Source organism: Nicotiana attenuata, unplaced genomic scaffold (genome assembly GCF_001879085.1).
Source record: "Nicotiana attenuata strain UT unplaced genomic scaffold, NIATTr2, whole genome shotgun sequence".
Classification (NCBI taxonomy): Eukaryota; Viridiplantae; Streptophyta; class Magnoliopsida; order Solanales; family Solanaceae; genus Nicotiana; species Nicotiana attenuata.
This window is the reverse complement of record NW_017673451.1, coordinates 53099-61611: the sequence shown is the minus strand read 5'-3', so window position 1 is coordinate 61611 and position 8513 is coordinate 53099.

Genomic DNA, 8513 nt, shown 5'->3' with positions numbered 1-8513 from the left:
TGAATTGTTATGAGTATTAGGGTGTATTTTCATTGGTTTGCCCGTTATTTGGCTAGTTTTGGAGCGTTGGGGTATCGCTTTGAGTCGTCAGAAGGGGCTTGGAAGCCGGTTATTGGACTTCAGAGCGAGGTAAGTCTCCTTTCTAACCCCATAGGTGAACTAATTGGTTATGTGCTCCTATTTGTGGGGGCTACGTACGCACGAGGTGACGAGAGTCCGTGCGTAGCTACTATTATGTTTAAGTCCAGGTAGTCTAGGACCCAAAAGCATGTTATACCTGAAATATTTGTAATCTTATTGACAACTGAAATTGCCTAAATCATATCGAATTAGTAAAAGAATTTCTAAAAAGGATTAAACCTCATTTTCTTAAATCGTTAAAAGAGAATTGACTTTTCCTTGGATAAATGTTTTTTGATGAATTCATAATTGACTGTTTGAATGTGCGTATCTATGAGTACCTGCGTCGCACGTATGATTCGCGAGCGGGATAACTCTATTATTTATATTTGACCGCGTCGCACGTATGATTCATGAACGGGGTAATAGATGCATCTATGGTTCGCGCCATTCGACCCTCTGGCAGTGCACGGTTTAAATATTTATTGGATCGGGCCGTACGACCTCGGCATGATTTGCGCATGCTTGTAATGCTTGCTTGAGATTTACAAATTGATATTGCCTCCCTGGTATGAGATAAATTGATAAGTAATGGATTATGAATTTGGAGACTTCTAAATATAAAAAGGAATGTTTACTTGTTTCTTGACTTACTTGAGTTTACTGCCGTTTCTAATAAATTCATGATTATTCGCATTATTAATATATTATTATTGGACCACTAATAAGTGTCAAAGTCGACCTTTCGTCTCTACTTCTTCGAGGTTAGACGGGATACTTACTGGGTACACGTTATTTTTGTACTCATACTACAGTTGCTGTGCATTTTTATTGCACGGGCACATGTATGTCTAGTGGCCTAGTTGGGCGCAGCGGCATGGTTGATGTGAAGACTTAGGTGAGTTGCACCTCTTGAGACGACCCGCAGCCAGCAGAGTCTCCTTTAGAGTATTGTACTGTATTTTCTTTTCTGTCCAATTTGTATTCCGGACAGTTGTTGTATTACATTATTTCCTAGAAACTGCTCATGCACTTGTGACACCGGGTTCTGAGATGATTATGGGGTATCTGTATTAACTTCTGAACATTCTTTTTATTTATTTTGTAAAGATTATCTTTTACTAGCCAAATTGAAGGAAAATCATAGTTTTCACAATTATTTAAACGAAAATTTAATTAAGTATTTATGGTTGGCTTGCCTGACAGCGGTGTCCGGCGCCATCACGACCCTTAGTGGATTTTGGGTCGTGACATCATAATTCTGCAGATGTCAATATTTTTATCTAGATTGTAAAGAAGGAGACAATCACAGAATGGAGGATGAATCACCATTTGTAATGACTACGTAGAATCTCTTGATCTTTTGTTAATATGTAAATAGTACTCCCGTGGATGTAAAAATTGTGCCACTTTTAAAATAGAGTGCATCACATTTTTCAATATGTAAATAACAACAACAACAACAACTACCCAGTAAAATCCCACATAATGGGGTCTGGGGAGGGTAATGTGTACGCAGACATATTTACATTTTTCAATATGTAAATAGAATATGCAAATAGTACTGATCTCTTGTAACGACCCTACCGGTCGTTTTGAGCATTTTCATCCTGTTTAGCTATTTGAAGTCTTGAGTAGTATCGCTTCATGACTTATGTGAATTGTCGGTTTTGGTTTTCAGGTTATTCGGAATTGATTTGGAAGAATAATTCTCAGCTAGAAGCTGTAAATTTGAAAAGTTTGGCCAAGTTTGACTTTTTAGTATTTGACCTCGGATTGGATTTTTGATGGTTCCGCCAACTCCGTTGGGTGATTTTGGACTTTAAAGTACGTCCGGATTGTGATTTGGAGGTCCGCAATAGAATTAAGCTTGAAATGGTAAAAATAGGAAATTAAGTTTGGAAGTTTGACCAGGGAGTTGACCTTTTGATATTGGGGTCGAAATTCAATTTTGAAAATTTTCATAGCTTCATTATGTCATTTATGACTTTTGTGCAAAAATTTGAGGTCAATCGGACTTGAATTGTTAGGTTTCGGCATCGAATATAGAAGTTGGAAGTTCTTAGTTTCATTAAGCTTGAATTGGGGTGTGATTCGTGATTTTAGCGGTGTTTGATATGATTTGAGGTTTCGATTGAGTCTATATCATATTTTAGGACTTGCTAGTATGTATGGTTGAAGTCCCGAGGGCCTCGGGTGAGTTTCGGGTGGTTAACAGATCATTTTTTGACTTTAGTTGATGGCTGATATCTGCTAGTGTGATTTTTCTGGTTTCCTTCATCTATCATGATCGAGGCCATGATCGAGGGCAGGATCGAGAGGGCAGAATCGAGGGTAAAATCGAGGTCAGGAACGAGGCCAATCGAGGTCAAGATCGTGGGCAGCGATCGGGGGCATCGATCGAGGGCAGCGACCAAGGGCAGACTAGGTAGAAACCTTAAGTTATAAAAAGGGGGGCTTTGCCCCATTTTCCATTTTTGACGAATTGGAGCTTGGGGAGAGGCGATTTTGAGAGATTTTGAAAGAAAAACATTGGGGTAAGTGATCTAACTCGGATTTGGTTAATATATATGAATATATCATTGTTTTCATCATCCAATTAGTATTTTTGGGATGGAAATTTGGGAAAGATTGTAGAAATTTCATAAAATAAATTTTTGGGATTTGAATATCGATCCGAAGTCAGATTTGAGTGAAACTAGTATGGTTGGACTCGTAATTGAATGGGTTGTCGGATTTTATGAGTTTTATCGGGTACCGAGGCGTGGGCCCGGGTGTGATTTTTTGGCCGGTTTTGGATCTTGATTATGGTTTAATCTTTATCATTTGGAATTGTTTCCTTGGGCTTTATTTGATGTATTTGAGTTGCTTTTGGTTAGTTTTGAGCCGTTCGGAGGTCGATACGCGCGAGATGGCATTTTCGGAGCATTGCTTGGCTTGCTCGGTATTGGAATTGGCTTGTTCGAGGTAAGTAACTCTTCGAAACTTAGTGCTGAGAGTATGAAACCCCAAATTATGTGCTATGTGATTGGTGTTGAGGTGACGCACATTCTAGGTGACGGGCCTGTTGGCGTGCACCGTGTGAATTGTGACTCTGCTATTTCCAAGGCACTGTATAATGGTCCTATTTTATTGATACCTGTGTTTTCACCATGTGATAAAGTAATTGAGCTGTTAATCACGCTAGATATCATGTTTAGGCTTTATGCCGGTATTGTTGGGACCCGTAGTGGTCATTTCTTGTTGTCATCTCACTGATTTCATTGATATTTTATACTCAGTCATATTCATGCATTCTCATATCATATCTCAGTCTCAGTTATTATTTATTTACTGATGTTCAAACGTCAATACCACACAAGAGGGGGGGGGGGGTGATTTGTGTGGTACCCAATTTTCGCTCTAGAAGAACCTGGTTCTTCTAGATATACTAACTACTGTTGTTTGCGGAATAATAAATACAGAAAATAAAGAACACAGAGATTTTTACGTGGAAAACACCTGGCTCAAAAGGTGAAAAAACCACGACCTACTACTCAGTAGGATTTTCCCAAACTTCCACTAAAATCACTGAGCCAAAACAGCATTTACAAAAACTCTTTGTAAACCTAAGGATTAACTCTAATCACGTTGTAGCAACCAGCCTCTAACTGCTGCGACAACTTCAAGTTACCTCTAACTTGAATACTCAAAGTACCAAATACAATTGCTTCTATGAAAGCTGAAAGGTACAATATTAAAACACCTACTACAATTGAACTAGAAATAAAGAAAGACACATAAAACTCTTTATGGTGCTGGTTCTTCAATCTCGTTCATGTAGCTTCCGGTTTGCACACTTGAATCACACACGAACTGCTTGCAAAAAGCCTTGCTATTTTGCTCCCAATTCACATTTAACTTCTGTGTTTTTGTGCCACACTTTAATGTGAGAACATCCTGCAATTTATAGAGTTAGTAGATGAAGAAATAACTAGAGTTCTGATGCAACTCTTCCTTGGTGGAAGAGTTCTAGTTGATTTCAACTTCTAACTCCTTCCCTATCTTGGATAGTGTTCTCTTTGATTAAGGACTCCTTCTCCTTATCAATTATGCAACCTTTTCGATCAGGAGATATTAAATACACCAAGTTAAGCTTATCTCCTTCACGTGCATCCCACATGCTTGAATCTACCCGTTTTTGTGACCCTGAGGGATGGACCACTGGATGGACCTGGTTCATGTCTGAGTTCCTTTGTCAGTCTTCAAAACAAACCTTTACTTGGTCCAACAAATTCCCACTTTTTGATGATGACAAACACTGTGCTTTTCATACACTTAGGTCCTGCCAGAACTCAGCTCAAACATCAACACAATGTTAGAAACATTTTTCCTTTATATCACCTATCATCAAGGACCAGGTACATTAGGTTATAAACATCACTGTTCAAAGTGTAAACATCACTTGTTTAAAGCACAACCTTTTTCCCCCTTTTGGCATCATCGAAAAGTTGCATAAAAAATGTGAGATAACCAGATTTTAAAACTTACTCATGGCCACTGGGGCTACTTCAAATGCAATCATGAATTAATCATTATAGATCAAGCTAAGAATTTTAACCATCACAGAAATATAAACAAATAGTTAGAGCAAAAGGCAGTGAATTTCATTGATGATTGATAAGATTCTACCACAAAGCATAAGAAGAAATAAAAATATTAAAAACATGAGCAAAAGAAACAAATAGTCCCGAATTGGATCACTGGTTAATCTACACTAGGCTAGGATTTAAGACTTGGAAGAGGTAGGGCTGGGTTATTTTCTTGGAGAAGTTTCATCATGTCTTGAAGAATTCCATCGTTCTTCTCCTTTTTCCTTGCAAGTTCAGTTCTGAGAACATTTCTCTCAGATTCTACCTCAACCAATCGTGTCTTCAGCCTTGCTATCTCAATATCCTTTGCGTCACTCTCCTGTACCAAGACTCTGACTTTGCTATTGATAGGTGTCTTTTTAAATGAACCAGGTTCATTAGGAATGACATTGACTTCATAATCACAAGCAAGCAGAGTATTAACCCCACTTCTTCATAGGTACCTTGAAATGTGCAAGCATAGTTGTGACAATCAAACCATAGGGAATGGCATGAGTTTTGGTGCCATTGATAACCCTATCAGTAGGTCCAAGAGGGTTTCCTGTTCAGATGGAACATGTTCATCTATATTTCTCAAGTTGAACCTACCCCTCGGCAGCTTCCCACTTCCCTTTGTTTTGCTCACACTCTCTTCTATTTCAGTAAATTTCTCTCCCCAAACAACCATTGCACCAGTTTTTATTATACCAACAGGAGTGGGTGAAGAATCAGCCACTCTTGTCCCCTTTCCCCTCACAGTACTCCTAGCGCCCTTGCTCTTTTTTTTATTTTTACCACCAACTTCTCCAGATTATGTAGTCTCAACACCTGCTATACATCCTACCAGTACAAATCCATTCTCTAAATTTGCAGCAACTTCAGAAATTGTCTTAGGAGTAACTTTAGAATCAGAAGATACCTGTTCAGTTTCGGAATACCTACTTTCTTCCCCCTTAGCGGCAGACTTAAATGAATTTTCAGATTTCTAGGATTCTTCTTCCTACCTGCTTTCAATTGCTTGTTTATTTTCTTGATCTGCTCTCCTTCAGCGACAATCTTATGAGCCATCATCTTTACTCTACTTTTCTTCGAGATTGGTGTGGGTGGAGCAATGGTAGAAGGTGTGGAAATGGTTTCCTGTGGTGGTGATGAAGGATTTTCAGAGGTGTTCGACATATCTGGGCTAAGGTATGGAAGAGAAGAGAATTAGATTGTGTTTGGAAGATGAAAGAAGAATGAGAGTTTCTTTTTAACCGCTTGAGAGAGATGAAGTAAGGAATACACTAAAGCTGATCAATATACAGGGAATAATTGATGGGGTAACTACAGCTTTTCAGACTCCTAGAAGTTTAATCAAACTAAAATTCAGTTTTGAAGAGACGTTGGAGTGTATCCTTAGAATCTAGGTACTTCCATTTGGTTGGGACTCTTTTGAATAGGACTGGTTCACTTGTAACGGATAAGTCCAAAAGGAGTTTGGTATTTGGTAGGACTCTGTTCATGATCCAAATATAGTTATTTTAAATTATGCAGAGTGTAGAAAACATACCGTGTTACCTTGATGAACCAGGTTCTTCACTGATAATTCTCTTGTGTGAGTTTAAATTTGCCAAAATAGAGAAAATATCATTAGAGATTAATGAGTCATTTTAACACATGGCACAAGAGTATACTATGGAAAGTATGAGACTGAATAAGATTTAATCTAATTATACACAATTTACAGACTTTCTGACCAATTTTTGTTTTTCAATCCTTTTTTTTCCGTTTAACCTTGAACTGGTCCTTTTAGGTGATCTTAATTATCCCTAATTCCAACCTGTTCCTCTCAAAGTGATCTCTACTTAAGGCTATTGTGAAGATGTCAGCAATTTGCTTGTTAGTAGCACAAAACTCCACAGTGATCAAGCTTTTCTCATAGTTGTCCCTCAAAAATGGCCCCTAACACTATGTGCTTAGTTCTCTTATGATGAACTGGTTTCTTTGTCATACTAATAGCACTAGTGTTATCACAAAAGTATAGGGATGCAACCAACATCAATTCCAAAGTTCAGTAATGGTTGTTTGATCCACAATAATTGAGCACAACATGAAGCAACAACAACATACTCAGCTTCAGCAGTAGATAAGGCCATTGAATTTTGCTTTTTGGTAGCCCATGACACAAGACATGAACCAAGGAAGTGTGCCATACCTGAGGTGCTCTTCCAATCCACTAGGAAACCTGCATAATCAGCGTCAGCATATCCCACTAGGTTAAAATTACTACCTTTTGGATACTAAAGGCAAAGGTCAGTGGTGCCTTTCAAGTATCTCAATATTCTCTTTACATTAGTCAAGTGGGACTCCTTTGAATTTGCCTGAAATCGAGCACAAAGACCTACACTGCACACAATGGCAGGTCTGCTAGTAGTGAGATATAAAAGAGAACCAATCATTCCCCTATATAACTACTGATCAACAGATGAACCAGGTTCATCTATATCCAATTTCGTGGATGTTGCAATAGGAGTGTCAATTTCTTTAGATGTTTCTTCTTGGTTTTGTTACTAAGGAATATGTTCATGGACCGGTTCCCTCGAGATTTGAGGATCAGTTCCTCTCTAGTCAGTTCCCCCTGTCATGTTGCCCTGGGTAGAAGAACCTGTTCCATCACCTGTTCCTTCTTCTGGTGCAGCTTCAGTCTGGACTGTGATTTCACCATTTGAATTTCTTATTAGCCCAATCTCTTCATTATCTTATTCCTGCCTCTCAGAAAGAATGTTAGTTTAAAAAAAAATAACATATACATTTTTTTTCTACACACATAGTTCTTTTACTCTATATCTTATAAGCTTTACAATGTGAAGAATATCCCNGTCATTGCCTATGCTTCGAGGCAGTTGAAGATTCATGAGAAGAACTATCCGGTTCATGATTTGGAGTTGGCAGCCATAGTTCACGCATTGAAGAGTTTGGAGGCATTACCTGTATGGCGTGGCATGTGAGGTGTTCACGGATCACAAGAGTCTTCAGTACTTGTTCAAGCAAAAGGAGTTGAATTTGAGGCAGAGTAGGTGGTTGGAGTTGTTGAAGGATTATGATATCACCATTTTATATCATCCGGGAAAGGCCAATATGGTGGCCGATGCTTTGAGTAGGAAGTCAGCCAGTATGGGCAGTCTTGCTTATATTCCGGTCGGTGAGAGGCCGCTTGCTTTGGATGTTCAGGCTTTGGCCAATCAGTTCGTGAGACTGGATGTTTCTGAGCCCAGTCGTGTGTTAGCTTGCACGGTCGCTCGTTCTTCATTATTTGAGCGTATCCTTGATCGGCAGTATGATGATCCCCATTTTTGTGTCCTTAGAGACACGGTGCAGCGCGGAGGTGCCAGGCAGGTTACCTTAGATGATGATGGAGTTTTGAGATTGCAGGGTCGAGTATGTGTGCCTAATGTGGATGGGCTCCGAGAGTTGATTTTGGAGGAGGCCCATAGCTCCCGGTACTCTATTCATCCGGGCGCCGCGAAGATGTATCAGGATTTGCGGCAGCATTATTGGTGGCGTAAAATGAAGAAGGATAACATAGCATATGTGGCTCGTTGTCTGAATTGTCAGCAGGTTAAGTACGAGCATCAGAGGCCTGATGGCTTATTTCAGAGGATTGAGATTCCCGAGTGGAAGTGGGAGCGGATCGCTATGGACTTGGTTACTGGACTTCCGCTGACTCGGAAGAAGTTCGACGCAGTTTGGGTCATTGTTGATAGGCTGACCAAGTCAGCACATTTCATTCCTATGGCAGTCTCC